Consider the following 25,498-nt stretch of genomic DNA (forward strand, 5'->3'; position numbering starts at 1 on the left):
GAATTGTATTAAAGGCAGTCATGCACTGCTTTTTCTTTGGAAGTTTTGAATTTCCAGTTCCATAATATCCTCTGGGAGGCTGGAAGTTCCACAGTCCAACGGAGTGGGGAATAAAGGACCTCTGGAACTGAGAGAAGTTTCACAGCGAGGCTGAACATTGACTGCATATTGGTGCTTCTGCTCTTCAGCGAATATTGTTGCTCTCGGCAGGAAAAGGAGATCACGAATCATTTGTAAATGTGAAAGATCTCTGTTCAAATACACTTTATGAACAATTGAGAAATAAGAGAACATCCATCGATGGTCCCAGTCATAACTGCTGTATATAATGTTAGGGATTAGAAACTACCACCGCGAACCGCTCTGTCAAAAAATTACCTTAGAAATAATGGATTAAAGGATTATTTCGCGCAGCGACACGAACTGAGCCCAGAAATAAAGCTAAGAATCTCTGGCAGAAGCAGACATCCACACCGGAGAACAGTATATCTTACTATAATGGGCGTTACGTCTGTCCGCCGTCTGTCATTCAATCACGGCAAAACAGCTGGTCCGATGGGGTTTCATCCTACCTCCCCCGCTATCCAAAGGGGGTGGGGGGGAGAAGGGATTCCCTGAAACAAACGGGGCTGGTTCTGCTAGTGAAACAGGGCTGGTTATGCCCGTAGATTTAGTTACTTTACGAATTTATCATACATAATTTCGGTATATATATATTATATATATATATATATATAGATATATAATATATCTATATATATATATAATATATATAATATATAATTATATATACTTGCTAGTTCTAGTAAAGACAGGACAAAAGTCCTAAAACATGTAAACATGTTGCATAGATTTTATCACTGTTTTATATATATTATATATATATATATATATATACTATATATATATATATATATATATATATATGTATTTATATATATTATATAAAATATATATATCATATAGATATATGAGGCCTTACAAATGATACAGAAATTTTGTGTGGCATTTGATAACAGTCATTAGATGTTTCTCAAAAGTAAGATGTGAGTCAACAGCTACACCTAAAATAGTTAAAGCTCCAGAGATGTGCTATTCAATAGTGTTTTCGTTTAACCGAAGTTCAGCCTACTACCCGTCCAACTATATTGACACAGGTGTTGCATCATCGGCATACCAAACAATCTTGTTTTCCAGAGCGACAGCTGTATCACTTGTATACACTAAAAACAGGGTTCGCTACAGATCCAATTAACAGCAACTCGCTGCTGCCTACCTGTATGGAAATCTTGAAGTACACCTACAACATATCCACCCACTCCAAGATTCTGAAGTTTATAAATAAATGCATGCTTTGTGATTTACTAAATGGAAAGCAGCACTGAAATCTGTTTGAATTGCTCTACTCTCAAAACCCTTATGGAGATTCTCTGGCAAATGGCACTCCAAATCTAAAAGAACAACGAAGGCATTTAACTGCTTCATGTATGTATATGCCTCAGTGGCGTGGTCGGTATGGTGTTGGCGTCCCACCTTGGTGGCCGCGAATTCGATTCTCGGGCATTCCATTGAGGACTGAGAGATGTTTATTTCTGGTGATAGGAGTTCATTCTCGGCGTGTTTGGAAGTCCCGTAAAGCCGTTGGTCCCGTTGCTGAATAACCACTGGTTCCATGCAGCGTAAAAACACCATACAAACAAACAAACAAATCCTGTATTCATATTGACTATCAGCTAACAATCCTTTAGATCCACCGCCATCTTGAATTGACAATTCATGATGGCGGTGCTAGATCCCACATACTTAGGCTACACTGTGACTTAAAAATTAGTTTTTCTGGAACTTTGCGGAGCACAAGGAGAATAGAAACTGACATGTAGTTACTGCAGTCTGCAGATATGACATTCTCTGGAACACGCACTGTATTACTAAAATTGCGTTCATCCCCAAATATATTATGTCGACGCAAAAATCTATAGAATCTACCAATCTTGGAAGACAACACACTAGAAACTTTTCTTAAGAACTAAGGGAAGAAGCCGTCATGATCGTCGTCTATATACCTTGCTCCACCCTAGCTATCAATATTGTCGCGAATTTTCGTCTTAACATTCCAGCCCCATTAAAACACTCTGGTTTAATGCTATAAGGGCTATATTTCGGTGGACTAACTTCCACCCTTGAAGTTAGTCCACCAAAATATAGTCCTTAGCTTTAAAACCAGAGTGTGTTAATAGGTCTTTTATGCTTGAGACATATCCTGTTTTAACAGAAGAATTTATGTACACACACAATATATATATATATTATATATATATATATATATAGATATTTATATATATATTCATCTATATGACTAGCTTAGATATTTTGCAGAGAACCGATGTGCAGTGGTCAAAATTTACAATATGTATATTCCGGAGGGACAGTGAAGCCGAACATACAAACAGATTAATAACAAAAAATTCACACACCTGTTCAGTAGAGTAGGGAAGGGAGGGGCAACAGCAGAAAAATTCATTTGCGTCTACGTCAGAACCCTATTTACAACTTTGCTTACCTTTGCGGGTGTTGTCACACCTGCATATCCTTCGCCTATTCATGTCAATGGTAAACAGCCTCGGCAACATTTGGATTTAAAAAAAACGAATTGATTTCCAATTCATCAGGGCGTCCAATTAGATACTCTAGGTTGAGAATGTCTATGATTTAGTGTGCATATGTACGCGCGTGAGTGTCAGGATATGCGTTAATACTTGAATTTAATCACGCGGTTGCAACCGCGTTCGTCGACGCGGCAAGGCGATATGAGACTTGACTCTCCCTTCGTTTTGCAATTGCACTGCAACAACTCTCCCCATCTTGCAAGGTATGCAATACTGTAGTACATAATGATAAAAAAAGACCTTCGTTGATGTAAGTGTAAACATTCATTTTATTAAATATATATACAACGAGAACTTTCGAGAACCTGCTCGAGTCTCCTCGTCAATCTGAATTACATGGAGAATTGAACAAGTTCTCGAAAGCTCTTCTTATACATATTTTCAAATAAAGTATATTTAAACTTATTGAATGAAGATTTCCTCATTATCATCTTCGTGACTCGTGTGATTATGAGAGTTCAGCTGAATTAAACATATTGCCATAACAATTGATAGTTCTTCGTATTTCTGCAATAACGTCGCAGCAAAGCAGTGAGAATTAGGACAGTGATTACATATGTTGCACCAAGTTGTGCAGGCATGTGGTTGCAATCGTAACATCACATTATGTAGTATGTGATAATATGCAATATTCTTCCATAGGCTGATATATGAAAATGTCAAATCTTAGTTGAATTTAATCATGGTATGTAGTTAGGTCTAGCAACAGTTGCCTGCAGTCTGGCCACTGCTATGCTAAAGCCTGCACGATGCTTTTAGGCGCAAGGATGCTGGCCTAAACAAACTTTTGTATAACAGGGAACCAGTTGTAGAAAGAAAGGCGTTCTAGAAGGGAACAGTTATACAAGGGACCAAATTAAAAGTCAGAGCACAATAAGCAAGTGTAAACCCCAAGAAACTACAGAACTAGTTTCTACTCCACCTTCACCAAAACATGAAGAGTCAGAAGTCTTCGACCGAAAGGACCAGTTGCAGTTAAGTAAAAGATATCTTGTATTTTGCATTAGGTTAAGCCGAGACTATACTCTGTTTTTTTTTTTTCATCTGTCCATCCGCCTGTGGTGTTTTTGTATGGTAACACTGCGTCCCGGGCTTTAGATAGTTACGTTATGTGTAAGTTTTAGGTAAATAAAAGGATATCTGGGTGTACATTTGTAACTGAAAAGTGTTTTAATAATTTACTGAATGCGAATTACACCGTTAATATTCGAAATAGGATAATATTATAATCGTTGAATGTAAGCTGAATGTAACTATCTAAAGCCCGGGACGCAGTGTTACCATACAAAAACACCACAGGCGGATGGACAGATGGAAAAAACAGAGTATAGTACTGGTTTTTACATCCATAGCCTATATAGACTTGTATGTAGTAGATATTTGTATGCAGCGCAAACCTCGTGCTGGTACCAACGTTGGGCTATGGATAGCCTAAGAATGTCTACAAATGAATTTACAAATAAAATAACCTGATACTCATATTTTACGAAAGCTTTCTTTGAAAGAACTAGACTCTATACCGTTTCCTTCCGGTATGTTATCGGAATCAACTATTGATTATCATTAATGATGGTTTTCAGTAAACTGCACAAAAGTTACACTGTCCGCCTGTGCATCTCTTATACATTTTTTATGCTATACTATTCTACTTTCCCACGAGTCGCCGATTTGACCAGTATAAAACCGTGTACATCAAGTTCAATTGAGCCCTGTCAAACACTGGAGAATACAACAGAGTGTAAAAATAATCTATAAGATATGCACAGGGGAACAGTGGGATTTTTGCACACATTCAGAGTAAACAATCAACTGGGCAGAGGCAAAAAAAGTTTAAATTCTAATAACGTACTGGAAAGAAACATTACAGGGTTCAGTTTCATCAAAGAAAGCTTTTGTAAGAATGTGAATGTCAGCCAGGGGAGGTGTCAACTAGACTGAAATATATACAATATGTAGATTTTCAGCTTGGTTTAAAAAAAAAAATATATATGTAAAAAGTATAGATTTCCAGCTTGAATTTCAAAATGAAAATGTTGAAAGTATAGATTATCTTCTTGCATTTCCAAATGAAAATATGACAAGTATAGAATTTCAGCTTGAATTTCAAAATAAAATTGCAAAAAGTATAGATTTTCAGCTTAAATTTCAAAATTAAAATGTAAAAGTATAGAATTTCAGCTTGAATTTTAAAAGAAATATGTAAAATGTATAGATTTTGAAAAAAAAGTACAAGAGGGCAAAAGGTGTGAAGCCACCCAGACAAATAAACAAAATTGTAAACAAAGAACATCCAACCTGCTACCGTGAGTATTTGGTTTCTAACCATCTATACATTCGTTTGTACGGTCCCTCAAGCACACACACATACACACACACACACACATACGCGCGCGCACACACACACACACACACACACACATATATATATTTATACATATATATACATATATATATATATATATATATATCTATATATATCACTAATATTATAATATTATAAATATTATATTATATATATATATCTCACACATATCCACAGGTGAAAAATATGAGACAGGGTGTAGGTCCTGACCGGTTTCGGCTTTATTTTCAAGCCATTGACAAAGGACTGATACATAGTATTTAAATTCAAGAGTATATACTGCCGAACATACTCACAACCGTTTGAGATTGCAGATCCACCCACTGACACTATGAGTCATTAAAGATGCTCCCTTTTATCACAACCACTGATTAAACAAGTTGTATCATGCTACCTCCAAGACCAATAGATAACCATTCATATATAAAAATGAGTTCATCCTAATTATATCACTTCTTTCAGCTCCGAATGGGAATAGAGTAATATCCATACTTTAGGAAAAGAATTTATTAGTACTATTTCCGAGTTTCTAGAAACTTTCTTCAGGGGAAATCTAACGCAGGATAAAATTCATGAGAAAAGGCTCAGAAGGTTTAGGAAGGAGATGCGCGAAGTCTCCTTGAAGAAGACTCCGCTACTGAGCAAGAAGGAAATATTTATGAGTAGGGAAGTCGGCGGCGCGATTTTATTTCTATTACTCCCCATAGTTGCGGAATTAATAGCAAGTCTCTTCAAATAATAATAACACCTTATCACTGATAGGAACTGTTTTTGAAGGTAGGTAGTATAGTACGTATAGCATATGAGAATAGGACTGTATTCTTCAGGAAGGGATATACCGTGCAGGACACTTACGAATTATTCTAAAAAATAATATTAATAAAATAAAATAAAAAGAATTTGAAAAAAGGCTAAGTTGACAAGAAACAGAATCCTACAGCATATTATTTAGAGGACTTGCAAGGGGGAGACTATTAAAGGACTTTTATAAAGAAGGGTTAATCCCCGCCGACCTCCTGCAGCTCCACGACATCAATATTTAAAAAAAAGAGGAAGAGAGGAAATAGGACGCAGTACTACATGAAGCGGAGGGAGTAGGTACCCGAAACGATTAAATTCGTGGTTGGATGAATCTCACCTTGTTCGGGTATGAGCCATCCTATTAAAAAAGCGTTAATATTTCCATCTACTCCCAAGAATAACTTACGAAAGGTTGATGAAAGAAAGAAAGAAAGAGGGGCAGGAGAAGGGGGATCGGATGTGATCGGAAATAACATTAGTGATAGTAAAGGCGGTGGTAATGGTAACAGTAATAAAGTTAATATGAGTGTAAGGAATGAAACTCGCAAACCCATTCGTCTCAGTATTTACAACACGGGAGATAGACGTAAAGTTCCGTCGGTTAAATCAGTTATACCTCCTCCTCCTCCTCCTCCAGCTGGTAAACGAAGAGAGCTGACATACCGTTAAGCGGGATTAAGCAACGTATCACTCAGGAACGTGGAAATCCTCCCTTAAGTAACATCATTCCCATATCGTTGCGCCTGTCCAGACAAGTGTTGGCCGTCTTCCTGCTATAACTCGTTTCCTCACGAAAGTTCCTAATAAGAGGTCCTTAATCAAAATCGTTCGAGTCCCATCCTCTCCATCACTTCTCCTACTTTTCCCGCATCTCGTTTATGCCCCGGTCAGATATTCAACTTTTTTTCAAACGCCATTTCTTATCATCCACTCCTTGATACCCGCTATGTTTATCAAGTATTGATAATCCTCTACGTTTACTGCGTTAGTTCTTCGATCCACTAACAAGGGGAGATGGGGCGAGGGCAGTAAATTCCCTTCGATGTCCCACGCAACAGTTCCCGAGTCTCGTAGATATTGGATTATACCAGTGGCGTAATGGATTTGGCTCTCATTAAACGATATGGGAATGATATTATTTAAGGGAGGATATCCACGTTCCTGAGTGATACGTTGCTTAATCCCGCTTAACGGTATAACAGCTCTCTTCGTTTTACCAGCTGGAGGAGGAGGAGGAGGGGGAGGTATAACTGATACTATTACCATTACCACCGCCTTTACTATTACTAATGTTATTTCCGATCACATCCGATCCCCCTTCTCCTGCCCCTCTTTCTTTCTTTCTTTCATCAACCTTTCGTAAGTTATTCTTGGGAGTAGATGGAAATATTAACGCTTTTTTAATAGGATGGCTCATACCCGAACAAGGTGAGATTCATCCAACCACGAATTTAATCGTTTCGGGTACCTACTCCCTCCGCTTCATGTAGTACTGCGTCCTATTTCCTCTCTTCCTCTTTTTTTTAAATATTGATGTCGTGGAGCTGCAGGAGGTCGGCGGGGATTAACCCTTCTTTATAAAAGTCTTTTAATAGTCTCCCCCTTGCAAGTCCTCTAAATAATATGCTGTAGGATTCTGTTTCTTGTCAACTTAGCCTTTTTTCAAATTCTTTTTATTTTATTTTATTATTATTTTTTAGAATAATTCGTAAGTGTCCTGCACGGTATATCCCTTCCTGAAGAATACAGTCTATTCTCATATGCTATACGTACTATACTACCTACCTTCAAAAACAGTTCCTATCAGTGATAAGGTGTTATTATTATTTGAAGAGACTTGCTATTAATTCCGCAACTATGGGGAGTAATAGAAATAAAATCGCGCCGCCGACTTCCCTACTCATAAATATTTCCTTCTTGCTCAGTAGCGGAGTCTTCTTCAAGGAGACTTGGCGCATCTACTTCCTAAACCTTCTGAGCCTTTTCTCATGAATTTTATCCTGCGTTAGATTTCCCCTGAAGAAAGTTTCTAGAAACTCGGAAATAGTACTAATAAATTCTTTTCCTAATGTATGGATATTACTCTATTCCCATTCGGAGCTGAAAGAAGTGATATAATTAGGATGGACTCATTTTTATATATGAATGGTTATCTATTGGTTGACCTCGCACCTGATAGCTTACAGCTCAGGACTAATATGACGGGTGAAACCGAATGTCAAATTATTTATTAACAGTGGTGGCTAAGAAGCAGCTACGGGTATTGAAAAAGATATACGAATATGTTGAATACCCTGACAGTTTTAGCGATATAAATATATTATTTAGAGATGGTGTCAAAAATGATATAAAGAGTCAACCCTCTTATGCTTTACATAAAGTTACACTGAAGAAATTCCTTCGAAGAAAGGTGATATCCCCAAAACCTCAGGTTAACCGTTAGCAGTGATCTGGCTGATATGTCTACACTCGCCCCTTGTAACGAAGGTTATGAATATCTTTTAAATAGTCATTGATCAGTTTTCGAGGTATTTACAGGTTATTCCTCTAAAGAAAAGGGATGGGAATACTAAGCAATGGATGTTAAAAGAAGGTTCCCGAATCGGAAGCTTTTTTCGGGGTTATAGTATATCACGTTGAAATATGGGTGAAGGTAGGGAAGCGTTTGTCTACGGAAAAAGTAACACTTTTCAAATCCGTATCCATATTTTTGAATGAGATGTTGGTGGAATCTTGTCCGATATTTCACTATCAATCGTATATTAAACTTAAAAAATATGAAACCCATTGCGATGACTATGTTAGGATGGAGTGGATTGTTTAATGACTATGATAATGGGACGTCTGGTAAATTAGAGCATTCGCGGCTAATACCTTCCAGGACGCTGCTAGGTGGGAAACAAGTGTCATGGGGACTCCTAAATCGCTTGGTATACATACCAACTACCCCTTGCTCCTTGATCTAGAAAGTATTGACATGTATTTACTAGAATTAGTGGATTTGAGAATTAGGTTAGAAATGTCTAATAACAGCTGGATTTTGGGTATAGATATAAATGGAGAGTTGAACCAGTTGAACGTGGATTAGTCAAAATTATGGATTAACAGAGTTACCCCGCACTATAACGCCATGTCCACTTTGAATGAGGCTTTATCAGTATAAAACTTATATCATCGGAACGAATGAATCATCTATATTAATCGATCAGGCATCTGGAGCGTGTATTCCCAAGAAGTTAACAATCGCCTTGGTTGACATGAATTTTTCGGGAGAGTATGCCAGGAACGGGTTATATTTCGAACACTACGAGTTAAGTAAATATATGTATCACTATTAACAGGGACACTATATATAATATTCAAGAGTACATTCCCCGGGAGAATAACGCAATTATCTTACGAAACGCAGAAAGCAATCGGGGCCGGGCGTGAAAACATGATCACTTACAACGCTTTTAAAGGGGGAGATACATTTTCTGTTTTAGTTTCATGACCGGGGATGTGGAGGATTCGCTACCGGTCGAAATTTCCAAGGATAACAATTAGATTGGCAGGGCCAGTGGCAAAGCCTCACATAGTAAGCTTTTTGGGGTTACGGAAGATATTCTATCAATTATTGATATGAGGAGTTTTGGGGTTAGGGTTGTATGACATTCCTAAGCTGAATATCCTAGTATTCAATGGTAAATACTTAAGCTTATATATGGCCTTAGCTAACACTCAGTAGGAAGCATAATAAAAATAATATTCCACTAAAATAAAATATCCACTCTGTGCAAAGCACTGGTAGGGTGAACGAAACTCAACAGTCACTTAAGATTATAATTAGTAATTACTAATATAAAGTTAACACAAAACAATAATCAATATAACAAAGCACTTCACTTTAAACATTTAGCAAGTAACACCATAACTGAACGTTATTAAACTTAATATCTAAATTACAAAATACACAAAGATAACTAGGGTAGCGCCACAAACACTGTCTTCAATAGAATAAGAATACACCTAACTTAACAAGATGGTGGAAGTACCCAAGTAAACAAAACTAAGGATATCAAGGAGGAGTAATGGGAATAGAGACTTGGAACAAGACAAAGTTGAAGGAAAAGTGAGGGAGCAATCAACAGATGGCATGCGTATGGAAGTTAAAGAGAAAGTAATAAAGGCAAGACTAATTATATACAATATATACAATAGTGGAGCAAAAACTTGACAATTCCCCCCAACTAAGATGGGTCCGTAGCGGTGGATCCAGCTGAAGAGCTTGATGAAAGGCGTGACAATGTGTCCGCAATGGTGTTGTTGGTCCCTTTGATGCTTTTAAGCTGAATATTTAAGGTGGCCAGGATGTAAGACCACCGTAAGAGTTTTAGATTTTTGAGTCTGGCACCGTCGAGGAATGCGAGTGGTCAGTGATTAGTAAAGACAATGACCCGGCGAGGACCTTCAAGATAGGGCTGGAAGTGTTGCCAAGAAGCCACGATCGCGTAAGGCTCCTTCTCTACGGTAGCCCATCTGGTTTGTGCTCCTCTGAAGAATCTAGTGATAGGCTACTGGTAGGTAATGCAGTGCTGGAATGCAGCTGGTGTTATTGGGAGCATAAGATTGTAGAAGTACAGCCCCATAACCAGTGCCATTGGCATCCACCTGTAATAAAAAATTCCTTTGAGAAGTCTGGTGCCCTTAGAATTGGTTTTTAGATAAAGATATCTTTAAGTTGATGGAAAAGGTTGTCTAATTCCTTGGTCCAAACAAAGTTTACTTTGTTAGATAATAGTGCATATAATGGAGCAGCAAGAATAGCAAAATTTTTAATGAATTTAGAATAATAAGAGACCATACCTAGAAAGGCCTTAAGTTGGGATTTTGAATTGGGCACAGGCATGTTCATTACACTTTCAATATTAGCATCCTTTGTCATTATTTCTCCACTACCCAAATGATGACCTAGGCATACAACCTTTGCTTGCCCGAATGAACTCTTGGCCAAGTTGATTGAGAGACCTACAGCACGTAGTCGGTTGAACTGTTTTGAGTGTGTCTGCAGATGCTCCTCCCAAGTCATGCTTGCTATGACTATATCGTCCAAGTACACAGACATTTGCTAAATCTGATTACTTCTGCCATCAATCTCTGAAATGTAGCAGGAGCATTGGAGAGTCCAAAAGGCATAACAACATATTCAAATAGGCCAAAGAGTGTCACAAATGCCGAGATTGATTGGGCCTTTGGGGTCAGTTGTACTTGATAGTACCCTTTCAGCTAATCAATCTGAGTCAGAATCTTCGAATTACTTATGTTGTCTAAAATATCACTGATCCATATCAAAGGAAAGAATTCTTGATGGTTACCTTATTCACTTTGCAATAGTCTGCACATAGCCGTAACTTACCATTAGCTTTTGGTACAAGTATACAAGGTGAAGCCCAAGGAGAGGTACTTGGGACTGCTAAGTTGTGATCTATCTAGTACTGTACCTCTGACCTTATGGATTCAAGCTTCTTTCCTATTGCTCTGTAAAATGGTTGTCTGATTGGTTGTGTTCCCGGCTCCAGCAAGATGTGTTGAACCAGGTTACAGGTTCCTGGATCATCAGTGCACAAGTCCTGAAAACTGGAGAGTAAGGTGTTTAGGTCTCTTTGATTTTTAGGCAAGTGTGATAAGTAGGAGTCAAGCTTACCCATTATCTCAGAGTTAGATAAGTCACTAAAACATATTAGTTCCGGTTCTTCATCCGAGTCATTATTAGTAGTAGCAAAAGGCAAGATGTCTCTAGACAAAACAGTTCAGGTAGTCATTAATGCTACTCTAGGTGGTCCACTATTAGCTCTACTTTGATATAGTTTCAACAAGTTCACATGAACTAGTTGGGTGTCCTTCCTCCTATTTGGGGTACTAATCACATAATTTACTTTAGAAAGACTATCTAAGACTGTATATGGGCCAGCAAACTTCTCTCTCAATGGAGCTCCTGGAATCGGATGGTATAAAAGTACCTGGTCGCCTTTCTGGAACTCCCTTAACCTTGCTTTCTTATTCGCCAGTTGCTGCATTACTTGTTGTGAGAAAAGCAGGTTAGAACAAACCAAATCAGATGAAACTTACTTTTAAGGTCCTTAATGTATTGCAAAGTGTTGGTAGTCTCCTCTGGTTTCCGACGCTGTTACAACCCTTGGGAATTTTTACAACCCTTGGGGTAGTTATAAAAGTTCTTATTATAATAATTGTTGTCAGTAATAAATGTAACTCAGTGCTAAAGGTCAGTGGAAACAAACACTCAAGAAAACTTAACAATATTTAATACTTAAATAACACAATTTAGATCAACCTTGTCGGATGACAAATAACATAACTTGATAACCAGGAAGGACAAATACCAGTCCTTAGAAACACACTGGATTCCCTAAAACTAAGAAGCTAAGTCCTAACAAAGACAGGAGAAATAACCGTTATTAATAATAAACTTGATTGGATCCAACAATTTAGCAGGCCAGGAAAAACCAAAAAAAAATACCCTAATACTAATTTTCAAAAAAGAAGGAAGACAGGAAAAAATAAAACAAAAAGGAAAACCATTATAAATCCTACCTATCAACACAAAACTAAGCATACAAAACCTTGTCTATAATAGACCTACTGAATGACGTTATATGGTCTCGACGCAAATATGACAATATATATATATGTATATATATATATATATATATAAGATTAAATAATACAAAAGGATGTATAGTTCTTCTCACTTCAGTGGATGTATCAGAGGAGAGACAAAACTAGGGCCGTGATCCACTCGCCAAGTCAGCTAACAGGGCAGGTCCTGAACGCCAGAGTAATACCATAAAGGGAAGGCGATCCCAAACGAAAATCAGAGAGACACTGTCTTTACCTGGCGTCAGCCTCCCTACAGGCCATCTCACGAGCTAGCAAGCTCCCAAAACCACAGCAGCTGAATGGAGACGAAAGTGCCAGAAGAAAGCGACGGCACCAATTCCCTGGGAATTCCTCCTCGTCAGGGAAAGGCAGGACTGGCTCAAGTCGCAGGTGACAGGAGCACCTGCGAGTCTCTACTCGAAGTACACGAGCCGCAGGTCGAGGCAGGAGACACTCGAGTCGCAGGTGACAAGAGAACCTGCAGACAACAGACCAAGGCGAGGATTCAAAGCGTAATCCAAAGAATCGTCGTCCAGATAAACAGCCAAATAGTCATCCTCCAAAGTCCAAATAAGTATGCTGCTCAAGGTATGATATCAAGGGAGTGCTCAAGCCCGAACTGAACTGTGTCCGAGCACCAACGTCCAGACATCACTCAGACACGTTCATAAACACTCGCATAAAAAAAAAAAAAAAAAAAACAATCGTTAAAACGATAGTTCGGTAATATAAACAAACGGGGAGGAGGCGCCTAACCACACTGAGAAACGTTAAATTAAGCACTTTACGCTAAACACTTAAAATGACCAGACAACGGACACTTATATTTCAAAAATAAAATAAACAAAACTCATACAAAAACAATGGCTATTCTGCCACAAAATGATTCTTAAAAACTAGTAATTAAACCTAGAAAAACAAGGCTGATCTAAATTCATAAAAGGCAAAAATAAAAAATAATCAGTTTTTCTTATAGACGCAAAATATTTTCTTTCACCATACCAAATACCGTTCGTGGTCTACGGCCAAACAACGCCTCAAAGGGAGATATCCCTGTGGAGTCATGTGGGGTGCATCGAAAGATGTACATTAGGAGATAGAGATCCTCATCCCAATGATTTGCCGTTTCACTGCTGTACTTACACAAAAGATTCTTTAGGTTCTGATGGAACCTTTCCAAGGTACCGTTTGTCTGTGGATGATATACAGAGGAGTTAACATTGTGAATGTTCAACGTTTGCATAGCTTGTTTGAAGACATTGCTTGTAAAATTACTTCCCTGGTCGCATTGTAACTCTTAAGGGAATCCTAAAACTCTGAAAACCTTCATAAGGTTCAATAATAGTCTTTGCAGTTATGTTTTTGATTGCAAATACTAAAGGGTACCTTGAAGTGGGACACATAACTGTCAGTATGTACTCGTTCCCTCTCCTAGTCCTTGGTAAGGGGCCGACACATTCTATAATGAGTTTATCAAAAGGTGTTTTGGGTACAGGTACATTCTGAAGTGGTGCTGGCAGAATCCTTTGGTTAGGTTGACCCGTAACCTGACAATGGTGACATGAAGCTACATAGTTCCTAATATCTTCACCAAGGCCTGGCCAATAATAGTCTTCACTTACTCTTTTGCATGTCTTGTTGACCCCTAAGTGGGACTCTGCAGAATGAACAAGGTCTAACAAAGACTGTCTTAGAGGTTGAGGAATGACTACTTGGTGGCAATCCCTCCAAGTATGGTTAGAATTACTTCTTGGTGACCTGAAATGCCTGCAAAGGATACCTTTATTCATATAGAAATATGGCAATTTAGGATTTTCATCTGGAATTCTCACCTTTTTCCAAAGATCTGTAAGGCTGGGGTCCTCTTTCTGTAACTCTTTAAACTCCTTTTGACTTACATCTACTAGGTCTAAGGCCTCCATAGTTCTTCCAGTAGTTTTACGGTCATTTTTCAAAGGTCCTGCCCTGGGAGTATTCCTAGTCACAACCTGAGTTACAGCTGGTGGCAATTCTATAGGTTTACCTTCTCGAATTACTAATTCAGGATCTGTAATAATAGTTAGTTTTTACCTGCGACCCTGCTAGATCATTACCAAAGATCAGCTTTACTCGAGAACACGGTAAGGCTTGCTCCAACACTGCTACTTTCGCCTTTCCTGTGAAGTAAGGACTAACAATTTCCACTTCAGCAAGCGGCAAAGTCCTAGAAGAGGTTAGATCTGAAATAGTTACAAATTCCTTGGTATAGGTTAAATTCTCTGAACTTACGTCTGCCAGCATAGTCAGAGAAACCAGTCTTTGAGGCACTTCAGTGAGTTACCATTTACATTAACATCACAGATGAATCCTTCAAATTGCTGCAACCCTTCTATGAGAGTAGTCACATGGTAGGTGCTCTCTGTCTGGGCATTTTTACCTTCTCCTTTTGCCTTAGAAGTTTTACACTGGGGAAGCGGACAATTTTCAATTATGTGGCCCTCTTTCTTGCAGTAAGCACAGGATACCTGTGGAGATTTAGAAATGGAAGGAGATTATTTGTTAGTTTGACCCTTTTGTGATTTATGGATTAAGTGGTAATCATCAGCGAGACTAGCTGCCTTGTTTACCAGAGTTTCAATTTTAAGATGGATAAAATAAAAGTGGAAATATGAGTGGGCACTGTCCTTTAAAATTCCTCTAGAAGAATCAGATTCTTAAATGATTCAAAGTCATTAACACCTGCTCTTTCTAACCACTTAATTGCCTACTTTTGATACTACAGAATTCTACAAAAGTTTGATTGAATGCTTTAACAGAATTCCTAAAAACTTGTCGATACCCTTCTATGGTAATGGAGTATGCATCCAAGATAGTTTTCTTTAACACAGTATAATCTCTCACTTACTAGTTGTGAAGCAACAAATACAGCTTTACCCTTCACTTTGTTCCTGATGAGCAAAGACCAGAAGTCTACGGGCCATTTTAAGGTTTCTGCGATTTGTTCGAAGTTCTGGAAGAAAACTTCGGGATCTTTCTCATCGAATTCAGGTACAAGCTTATTTGCTTTAAAAACTTCAAACGTAGCAGGGAGTGCGGCTTCCTCCTCATTTTATTTGACAAAGAAATATCCTGAAGTTTTATCTGGTGTCGTATCTCTGCTTCTCGTTCCTTTTCTCTTGCTTCTGCTTTCATATTTTATAGAGAGCTCTTGTTCGGCTGCTTCCTTCTTCAGAGCAAGCTCACGTTCGGCTGTTTTTCTTTTCCTTCTCCAGTTGCAATTGAAGCCTTATTTTCCCTCACTCTGTGTCCACTGGAACAGGTGGAAGTACTCCTGCTGCAATTCGGAGTGTTTGCACTTCCTCATCATCTGCAAGAATCCCTTGATTGATTAGATACTCTAAAATATCACTCAATATTCTAACCTCCACATGCGCAGGATCTACTTCAATGTTACATTTTCCTGCAAGTTCCCTCAAATCCTGTTTAGTAGCATACCTGAGCGTATTCAACTTCTCCTTTGGGTTTCCAACAAAGCTATCTAGATCAAAAGGCATTTTGAACAAGGGTTGATTACTCTATGCAACACTTACGTAAATACAAAAATTCTACCTACCCAACACATCGAGTAAGCTACGTAAATACAAAAATTCTACCTACCCAACACATCCAGTAAGCTACGTAAATACAAAAATTCTACCTACCTAACACATCGAGTAAGCTAACCAAACTTTAATTTACTCACTTCAACTGCGATAGTTGACAAAACTAATGTTTTTCATTCGATAAGTTTTTGTATTTACAAAAACGAAGTATCAGTGGCTATGCGCGCTGTTCCGAAGGTTACATTGAATGTAATTACGAAAACAAAAGTAACAGGTTATATATAAAGTTACATATAAAGTAGTCTAATATTTACTACTGCGAAAACAAACCTATACTGATGAATTTAATTTAACTGCAGCCCAACGTTATTACGGTACTTACAAGAGAACGCTAACTGAAAGCATGGAGAAGTAATTCCAAATACGAATTACTACAACTGCTAGTTACGGAATGGTAATTACCTAAGAATTACGTAGCAAACTGGCAAAATCACATGTCACGAATCTTGGAGAGTTAAATATTACCAAACCAACGCAATTCGGTAATTACAGAAAGTCTAGATATCACGGAGTTTTCGAGGTACACTAAAAGTGCGAGAATGAACTATGTACTTCTGTAATGAGAAGACTTTTAAAGAGGTAAAGTGGATTTTGCTAATCCGAAAGGTCGGAAGCTAATCAACGAGGTACAAGGTAACTTAAGAACAACGTGTCTTATCACTTTAAATGATAGCGAGGGTGACCTTTATTACGGAAAGTATTAATGAGGCGGGCATAAGAGGCAATACATGCAGAGATCCCTGTCAATTAACAATAGTTATCGACTTAATCCTTCAAAAATACATTACCCTGGTTTAAGGTGAGATGAGGTGTATTCTTGCCTGGTACTGTCAAACACAGTTGAATGAAAGCGAAGAGCAGCGTAGCGTGGCACTAGCTGTACAAATTAATGAGGTACAAAATCAAGAAAATATTCACAGACAGTTCTTAAGCGTTCAAAACCAATTTCAACAGTTTGTAGTCACTCAGCACAGATTTGGAATCCCGTACAAGCCCCCAAATTATGCATTCCTAAGCTGAATGTCCTCGTATTCAGTGGTAAATACTTCAGCTTATATATGGCCTTAGCTAATACTCAGTAGGAAGCATAAAAAAAAATATTCCACTAAAATAAAATATCCACTCTGTGCAAAACACTGATCGGGTGAACGAAACTCGACAGTCATTTAAGATTATAATTAGTAATTACTTATATAAAGTTAACACAAAACAATAATCAATATAACAAAGCATTTCACTTTAAACATTTTAGCAAGTAACACCATAACTGAACGTTATTAAACTTAATATCTAAATTACAAAATACACAAAGATAACTAGGGTAGCACCACAAACACTGTCTTCAATAGAAGAAGAATACACCTAACTTAACAAGCGGGTGGAAGTACCCAAGTAAACAAAACTAAGGATATCAAGGAGTAATAGGAATAGAGACTTGGAACAAGACAAAGTTGAAGGAAAAGTGATGGGGCAATCAACAGATGGCATGCTTATGGAATCAACAGATGGCGTGCTTATGGAAGTAAAGAGAAAGTAATAAAGACATAAGACTAATTATATACAATATATACAATAGTGGAGCGAAAACTTGACAGTTGAAATCTGGGTTTTTACCTCCCGTAGAGTAAATGAGGAGTTTTTTTTTTTTTTTTTTTTTTTTTTTTTTTTGGGGGGAGGGGGGGGGGCCTTTAGGGTTGAAATCCCGTTTTTACCTCCCGTAGAGTATGAGGAGTTTTTTTTTTTTTTTTTTTTTTTTTTTTTTTTTTTTTTTTTTTTTTTTGGGGGGGGGGGGGTTTAGGGTTGAAATCAGGGTTTTCATCACCGTAGAGTTTTGCGCAGCCCCGAAATGACCGTGGGAACCTGTGTCATTTCACACCTATTTGTTATATTCACACCTTTATGGTCAATTTAGGTGTGAAAAAGTAATTAACACCTCATTAAAAGGTGTGAAATTTCACACGTAGGTGCTTATCTCCAGGTAGAAAAATCGTCTACCTGGGGATTAGTACTTAGGTGTTGAGGGACAATGGGGTTTTTTCCCCTACTTATGCCACACAAATTTCAGTGAACTAAATTTCACTGTATGGGTACAGTTCGGTGGAAAACGATGGACAGTTATCATAAAAAAAGAAAACTAGGGCTGCTAAAGTACTTGCTTCTAATGTACACAGACACACTGAACTTATGTTATTCTTTATACTCAGATTGTCAATTAATAAAGTATGAATGAATTGAAATACAGTAGATTAGAAACGAAAATGACTTGTTGTCACAGCTCATGTGTACCCCCAGCCACAAGCCTGGAACACCTCATGCTCAAATAAACAGACTCCATCATTCTCCTTTTTCTTCCAGTCATGGCTGTATGGCGTCATGGAGGTTTTGGGCGTCCACCAGCAGCCGAATGTGTTACAGGCCTTTGTCGTTGGAGACAGCACCTGGGAAATGAAGAACCTGTCAACCAATGACGTCCAACAACATTTTCTCAAATTCCTTAACAGTCACTGGACAGACCGTTCCAGAACCTACCTTCTTCAGGAGGTATGATTCTCTCTGTGCCCATTTGAAACTCTTCACCTCTTTCAGTCAAGTTTTGCTTAACTGGCTGGAGAGCCTATAGGGTATCTGGGCAAGGTGTTTCACAAGTTATCTGTGGTAAGACTTTTTGTGTCTACATAGTTTTTCATCCGAAAATTATGTTTTGCATACTTGACTGGATCAGCCGTAGTTATTAAGTATGACGTTCCAGTAACTGCTGCTATATCTTTTAAGTGGTAGAGCTCACTGGTAGCTGCCTGAGACAACTCTTCTTTATTGCTTTATATACTGTTTTCTTGACTTGAGCATCTGTGTACCCTTATGTAGTAGGTTTGTGTCAAATGCCTCATTTAGAAGCCATAAGGAGAACATCTCTTGAGCATCTGTGTAGCCTCATGTAGTAGCTTTGTGTCAATTGTCTCATTTAGAAGCCACAAGGAGAACATCTCTCAGTGGCGCTAGACCAACATTTCCCTGATTCACATAACTTGTTTTGTGTCCTCAGGAGCCAGTGGGGGGAAAATGTCTGGGTGAGAGGTTCCTACAACTCTTACATCACAGTCAGTGGTGACCAAGCAGGTCTCTAGTCCAGAGACCCCTTGGCTGAAGCCATCATCAATTCATACGGCAACAGAATAAGTTTTAAATCATCACTTCGTGACTCAAATGTCACATTTAGTTAGTAACAGGGGCAGCTTTTGGGTTAACATCTCTATGTAGGACCTTAAATTCATTTTAGCCTTGGTGGATATATATATATATAAGATTAGTGCATTTACCTGTCCAAGATTCAGATCTGGGCCTTTTGGGGGTATAGCACTTATGGGAACTGGGAAGGACTTTAGCCCTCTCAGCTATCGAGATGGGTCTGATATAGCTAACGTCCTTCCCATAAGTGCTATAGCCCCAAAAGGCCTAGATCTGAATCCTGGACAGGTAAACCTAATCTTATATATTCCCATTTGGGTGGAAACTATTCCCAGGTTACAGTGAATTCCAAAATGAGTGACAACACTAAATTAGCTGGCAATTTCGATAGTGTAACCGCTGAGTATTAAGTGGCCTAAACTTTAACCCCTGGATCATTGCAGGTCATCCTATGGGCAGGAGAGCATACCCAGCCCTCGAAATTCTTGAGAAGATAGAAAGTGACCATTAGGATATCAGGAGGATCTCAGGATTGGCGAAACTGCTATGGAAGGATAGGTTTACGCACGGTCTATCTGGACCGTGGGTTTACGTTGGAAAAAATAAGATCGAATGCTCTCTGAAGATAAGGAGAGGTTAACATTGGGGGTTGGGGGGGAGTGGGGACAGCACTGTGGAGTAAATTCACACCGGAGGAAGTAAAATTTAACATTGGTGGAAAATTTAACAAATGATGAAAAGTTAAAAAAAAAATTAACCTTGAATGCATTTGTACCGTAAGTTTTCATTACCAACATTACTGATGGGATAGGAATAAATTCAACCATCTCAGGGATAAGCCTTTATGTTTTGCTTGTTTTTTATGATTATTATGCCAGCACGGGCTCTTGCTCACAGCAGCCTGTGAAGCGTTTTTCTGTTATTCTGAATTGGCATATCAATATTTTCGAATAAGTCTTAAGCTCTTAGGAATCTAATTAAATCCACTTACCTCAAGCAATTTTTTCAAAGGTTCCCACATCCTTAACTCAAATAAATTCAAGATTCTTTGCAACCAGTTGTATTTGGACATTAAATTCATCTGAGTCTCAATATTACCTTTTCAATGGGACAATAAAACCGTAAATTAGTTATCCTTACTTTCCGCTACGCTGTTCATTTTATTGTTTGGTAATTCTTATTAATTCTCTGTACGGAGATATTGTTTATTAATGAATGTTTTTTGACAGTATAATATAGAAGAGGGTGTATATATAGATGCAATACATGTGAGATCACATGAAAAATGTAACGAAGTAATGTGAGAAATTTCGCTGGACGATACAATTCGGTATAGGGTGAACATGAAAACATAAACACGATAAATTTCTCACATTATTTCGGTAACTTTTCAAGTTATCTCATCTGTACTGTATCATATTAGCCTATATAGCCTTCTCTATATTGTTCGGTCAAAAAATTTCATTAATAAATTAAATTTACCTTTAGTTTTTGGTAATGAGGTCAATTTTCCTTTCATTTTAAGCTACATTCAATACTCTTAACTTCATTAATCATTAGTCTTCTAGTAAACAATTAAATGATTTTGCTTGAGTCCCGTTTGATAAAGAAAATGGACCCATTCACTCATCAAAGAACACAAACATAACATATTTTTATGGGTAACTATTAAAAATAAAACGTCATCGAGACTCGATTTTTACCTTCGAAAATACACAATGAAGAGTCACAATGATATAGTAAATGTCAGAGAATAAAACGAAAAAGCTCCCATGAATTACTACTGGCCTTTGGAAATATCGTTGGGCCTATGACGAAATAGACGGAAATCGGCTCTTCATGCCTCCTGGAAAGCCGTATTTGCATATTTGATCAATATGGAGACAACGCAGACAATGAAAAGTTTCAATTTATTGGCCAAATTAATATATAGTGAAACTATAGACCTACCATGCAAGGGAAATGACACCGAAGAATGCTTGTTACAAACACCTACATAAAGGTAATGCTATAAAACTTTTAATTCTTACCCAAATAAATAAACCATATAAATTTCCGACTGGATATATTTTTTGTGTTTCTAGCATTCCTACAATTATGGGGAACCACGAGGATTAATCCTAAAACCAGCACAGGAAATTCATGTCACAAAATAAGACAAAAATATTCGTACACCCAACAGTCAGCGGACTATAGTAAACCCGAGAGGTCCTACTGAAAATTACCCTGCAGACATAGAGAAAATTTTTAGGAAAATGTGGTAAATAAATAACCAAAATGAGAGAGAGAGACCTGAATTCAAAAGACGTCAGCAGTAAGCAGGAATGAGTTCGAACTGCTCCTCCCTTCACCATCTAAAGGGCAGACGATTCCACAACTACACTAAGCAAGCTATTCCAAATTTTACTTGCGGCCAAAATATAACTCATAGCAATCAGAGTGGCACTAAACCTGACACTAAAAATCGTGACGTTGCGGTAATGCCTGACTGGTATCGTGGACAAAAACAGATGGGTCAGGTAAAGAAGGGTGCAGATGTTTGTCGCTGTAATGCATTTTATGCAACGAACAAATATGGTGCACTGCCATTTCCAACCCAAAACTTGTTATTTATTACCCTTATAGTATTCATAATAATGAAAATAATGGACAAATTAGAATATCATTTCCATGGTATTAACTAAAGGGACAGGTCCTTTCACTGTCGCAATGTCCGACAAACCGAACATACAAATATAATAGCAACCCAAGTCCCACTTCACAGACACCTTGTGTGGCTTAAGTCAGGCATATGGCTACTGATGACTCAGCAGGTAGACCTATGGACACTTCAAAATATCCCATTCTGACTCATAACAATGGCCAGGTTGTGTAAATAAAAATCTGGTATTAAAACTGCCAGGATTACTGATGTCACTAGCCTAAAGGCCTGTCCACACTAGGAAACATTGTTTGCAAACAACTTTTCCTAGTGTGGACAGGCCTTAAGTGAACCGATTCAGCTTGAGCACAATAATAATCAAAATAATAATAATAATAATTTAGTATAGAGAACATAATCATTATATTGCACGAGAGAGAGTACAATTTTGAATTACTCCACTCCCGAACCGAGGCAGTATGTTGATGGAATGTGTGAAAAATGATTACTAGGCCTATAAAAGAAAAAAAATTAGCAGAATTTCTTAATAAATCATTTTTCCTATAGTAAGTTTTTTCCGTTGATTAACATGGTAAATAAACACAAACTATCAACTAAATTCGACAAAAATTTGACAAAAAGAAGTTGTAGGATGGTTGAACTTGTGTAATGTCTGTTGCCGAGAGGGCAGCGCGAATGGCGCCAATGTAGCCCGTGTGTCTGCAACTCATTTGCAGTCACGCCTCTGTATAGACTGGACGTGTAAAGACTGGTTCACACCTACGCACTTTTCTTGGTGCGGGCTGTCATGGCATGGGATCACAAGACACCATTGTACACACGTGCGAACCGAACCTTGTATTGTAACCGATTCTTGTAACAAAAACGCAAGTGTGGACGGTTCCTCGAACCCGCGAGGTTCGAGGCTCCATTCGACCTCCGTCCCGGCAATTGTCGGTTTTTGGGCCCCGAATCAAAGGGAGGTCTCTTTGAACGTTACGCAATGTGTGGACGGGACCTGTATTACGCGCGTATCAACAGAGGTTGCTGAACTTCTTGACACCAACTAGGAACAAGGCCATCCATAGTAGAGTCCCTTATTTTGGTCAGTCAGTACGTATATGTCTACCATGGCTGATTGGAGTGAGGAAGAGGCCCTTCAATTTATTAGTTATTACGAAGAAAAGACTTTATTGCGGCAAGAAACTTCTTGGAATCTCATGTCGGCGAGTAATTCCCGACCACTGTATTCTACCCTTCTAGTATATAACCTTGATTGCCACCATCTTCTTTTATTTCGCTTCATCTTCGTTAAATAATATGTATAAATATACGGGGCAGCTGCTACTTGCATGGAGGCCATCGTCGGTAAACAACCCGGACAGAGACAGACTGATGATCGCAGTGGATTGTAATGAGGTTACATGTTTAACATGGTTACGGTTCGTCCTCAACATTTTGACACCTTGTAACCGTATATGCGTAACTCAGTTACACATACAGGGTTCGGCTCTCACGTGTGTACCCACCTTAAATTACAAACCACACTATAAACGCACCAAAAGCGTGCCGCCTTGTTGGCAGGGGCAGGCGATGACCGTTAAAGCCGTGCAACGCCGCCCCGATTTTAAATCATTTCAAATTTTTGAGCGGTGTCTGGTGGGTTGATGAAGTCGCACGAGGCCATATGCGGTGTGGCGCGGCCTCGCAACAAAAGAGGTAAGAACCCGCACGGTGCTGTGCCACACCGTACCACACCCTACGTGGTGCGATATGGTGCGACGTAGTACAGCCTGCGAGGGAGTGCTATGGCGTGATGTTACCGCGCCGTGCGGTGCCCTTACGGCGCCTTCATACACGATTAATAAATGGCACGCACATGTTGCGGCGTCTCCCTAGGTAGATTTTTTGTGTTTTTAGGTGAACCTCAATACTTTTTTTTCTTTTGTTAAGAAATATTACTCTACAAGATTATATTTTACAATTTTGTATATACATTATAAGATCTATGTATAATATAAAATTATTACAATTTATTATTTTTCTAAATATGTGTTTAAATTAGAAACACTGATTCGTGAAAATTTTTTTAACATTAGACTTAAATCCTATAATATTTACATTAAATGTATTTAACAGTCTATTCTTAATACATTTAATAATTTGCTGGTCAGTACTTATTCCCAAATATCTTGCCATCCATATACTTGAAATAAAATCTGCTATTATTACCATTGCTGTATTTTCATCCCTTTTTGAGTTTGCTTCAAAATCTAGTTTTAAAATCCTTAACCTGCTATTAGTTTTTAATTTACAACATTTTCTAAGCAATTCGAATACCCAGGACAACAAATTCTTAACCAAAGGACATAAATATATACCATATGCATATTAGTTTATGCATCCACAACCGCATTCCTTAACGTCTTTTATTTTCATCATGGCTAGCCTATCATTTGTACTTAAAACTTCATGAACATACTTAAACAAAATTTCTCTACTTTTATTTTCTATATACTTATTATTTACATGTTTCCAAATTAGTTTCCAGTTGAATAGTGGATACAATTTTTCAATATTTGGAACATAGTCACTGTTTTTCATTAAATGTTCATATACCACTTTCGTTTTTATCTGTGGATAAGAGGTCATCTTATTAGCACTTCGTAATATATTTATCAAACTTTCATAAAAACTAGGTGTAAAAATAGTGCAATCCTGATGTTGGCATTCATTTTCTATAAGGTAGGTTGCTCTGACTTTACAATAATAAATAATCATTTGGTAACCAAAACAACTATCTTTTAAACATTTTAGAAATGTACCAAACATGATTGACTTCGCTTTACACTGAATATCAATAATTCCACAACTAACCTCTTAATTTTCACAAAAACATAGGTCGATTGGATGGAAGGTTGCCGCGCGTTCTGGGGAGGATAACAGGGACCGGACAGACCACAGGGGCATCATTCGGGCTCTGACATCCTGTCGACAATGTATAAATAAATATAATTTTATTTTTATTTTTTAATAATATAAAAAAAAGATTTTTTAGTTATTTTCCTAATATTAATGATTTTGTACATTTTTATCATCCTTCATAATGTTTCTTTTTGTAATAAATATGTTGAAATACTGCCTTGCATTTACATTTTCCTTATTGACGCTTAATTTAAATGTCATGGCAATATATATGATGATATGATTTGGTGAAATGAAATTGAAAAATTAAAAAGCATGGCCATAAACAATAATAACATTAAGAAATATAAAAGGAAATCTAACATGAAATATGATATATGAAATAAATAGAACTCGGAAAATAACTTGAACTATAAAATGAAATGTAACATGAAATAAATATGGCCATCAAATGATATAATCACATACAAGGTAAAGAAAAATAATATAATATTGAGAACATGATCAAATGAACATGAACACATACAAATATGATAATGAAACAATAATTAACATTGACTGGACATAGTTATTAACAGGGGAACAATGAAAAATCAGTAACAGACTAAAGACATTTTGA

At 37.7% G+C, this 25,498-nt stretch overlaps 1 long non-coding RNA gene across 1 annotated transcript; it reads left to right on the forward strand.

The window, feature by feature from the left end:
• Positions 1-2,793: 2,793 nt before the first annotated feature.
• LOC135197080 (uncharacterized) lies at positions 2,794-24,946 on the forward strand. Its single transcript, XR_010310551.1, has 4 exons — positions 2,794-2,869; positions 3,465-3,640; positions 18,483-18,668; positions 24,856-24,946. It is a non-coding gene; the product is annotated as an uncharacterized LOC135197080 (long non-coding RNA).
• The last annotated feature ends 552 nt before the right edge of the window (positions 24,947-25,498 follow it).

Source organism: Macrobrachium nipponense, chromosome 23 (assembly GCF_015104395.2).
Source record: "Macrobrachium nipponense isolate FS-2020 chromosome 23, ASM1510439v2, whole genome shotgun sequence".
In the NCBI taxonomy this organism is placed as follows: Eukaryota; Metazoa; Arthropoda; class Malacostraca; order Decapoda; family Palaemonidae; genus Macrobrachium; species Macrobrachium nipponense.